General features: G+C 36.4%; 1 pseudogene; it reads right to left on the bottom strand.

The window, feature by feature from the left end:
- LOC111830213 overlaps window positions 1-651 on the bottom strand; it is an 860-nt pseudogene extending 209 nt beyond the window's left edge.
- Between the last annotated feature and the right edge of the window lie 1,478 nt (window positions 652-2,129).

The following is a 2,129-nucleotide window of genomic DNA, read 5'->3' as shown; positions in this document are numbered from 1 at the left end:
AAACAAAGCACCTCCTCTTCTGGAGCACAATCGAATGAGACTTACCCCGAATGCCCACGGCCAATTCAAGGATAACATCTACTACCTCCTAACACGCGGAGAGCCAATCTCTCAAAATCAGGAACCAGGGACTTCATAACACGGCAAGCAAGACCACTCACATCCGGAAGCGACGACGACGTTGATACGCCAAAGTACGTCAAACTAGAAGTCTTCAAAACGCAAGGAGCGAAGCTTAACTCCTCAAACCACCAATCACATAAACGAAATCGGCGAATAGTGAGAAAGCTAACATCCACAGAGAACGACAACAAGAAGAGGGAACTCGGCAAACTTCAGATTTTCTATCATCACATTCAAACAAAACGAAACCTCTCTTTAGAAGGAAAACGAATCCAAAGGAAATCCACAGCTGAGACGAGGAGACAGCATGAAACTTGGAGGCTTAGACACAACGATAAGCACATGAACATCAACAAAATCATAACCAGCTCAAGTATAGACAAAGAGTATAACCAATGAGCCCAACCCGTCGATCAAACTGATCCGGAATCCTCCCATTCTCTGTAAATACAAGATCCAGCTCAAATGAGCGCTCCAACAACACCACCAACACAAGCCAACAACACTTGAATCAAGACAAAGGACTTCCCAAATGAAAGCTACTACCGCTGAACTCGAAACTACCAAGGAACAAATTAAGCAACCACTATACATAACCAACTAAAAGAAAGCCATCTGACTCTAACAAATTAAGCAACCACTATTCTTAGGATGTTCTTCTGTTTAGCTTTTTTTTTTAATTGTATTCTTTAAACTAACCCATAAAAATTATTTAACCAGAACAGAACTCGTGGTTGGGCTTCTTCGACAAAGCAATGCAAGAAACCTCATGTGAGCATAGAAAGTTGAAAAGTCAAATACTATTTGGGGTCAGAATCAGAACAGTACACAAAATTAATTATTATTTTAGGTTTTAAGAGAATGTCCAAATCCCGACAGTGTGCACGAGGGGTTTAGTTGGATCCAACTTGGCCTCTTTATTGCCTCATTAAATGATACGTGGACTACACATTAGTATTTTCTTAACATTGAAATTGTGTATCAATTGCTATCCTTTACTACTAATACAATAATTAAGCTTCCGTTGCGATTTACAAATTGTTTAGTTTAACCCCTGAAAACGTGTCTCTTCAGCTTCCACAATCAAATTCCGCAAGGCAAAAACAAGACATTAGAGGGACCTTTGTATTATGAAAATAACTTTTTTCTAACACCGAAAGGTTTTATTATTACTATCAATATTTTTATAGATTAAGAAAAATGATTGTTTTTCATAACATCAAAAGGTGGTTAAATCACTAAAACGACTAAAAACGTTGTTCATTCGATATATATTGGCTGGCGCACACTCGCAAACAATAGTTGGACGAATCTAGTGTGAAGATTGAGACATATTCTGATTGTCCACTAGAGACAAAACTAATTATAATACTAGATGTGTAGGCATAATTTAGTTAGGTTCTTACTAAGCAAACTTAATTACTAACTTAATTGCTCGATCGGATTACCACTAATTGAGAACGACATAGCTAGACCGAATTTCAAGCGAGTTTAGTTTGTTAGACGTTTGTTTTTTTTTCCTAACGTTTTAGCGAGTGAAATAAGAGGTTATATTAAAAATGTTTAATTGAAATTGAGTTAAAAAAAAATAGAACCATACTATGAAATAAATAATTTTGAAATATTTGAAAACTACGTACGCCTACTAAATCGGATACGGGATTATTCCATAGATATATGTGATCAAATTTGATATGAAATGAATGCAAGCAATATTTTAGAAGCGATGATCATAAGTGTACTTAGAAAAGCCTCGCTTAAGACTAAACCTACAAGCCAAACAATATATGATGCAGTTTTCAGGGTATTTTGTCCGAAATCCAACTATCACCGACAAAAAAAAAATATCATAATTAACCAAAAAAAAAGAAACACAAAAAAAAGAGTCGATGATTGAAACGAGGGCAAGTCGTGAAATGACCCTTTGTAGTTTGTACCGAGGACTTATGCTGTTGACTATAAAAGGAACCGAAAACTAGACAGAAACATATCAACGGCAGGCAAAA

Source organism: Capsella rubella, unplaced genomic scaffold (genome assembly GCF_000375325.1).
Source record: "Capsella rubella cultivar Monte Gargano unplaced genomic scaffold, Caprub1_0 scaffold_6, whole genome shotgun sequence".
Classification (NCBI taxonomy): domain Eukaryota; kingdom Viridiplantae; phylum Streptophyta; class Magnoliopsida; order Brassicales; family Brassicaceae; genus Capsella; species Capsella rubella.
This window is presented reverse-complemented; position numbering and strand designations above follow the sequence as displayed.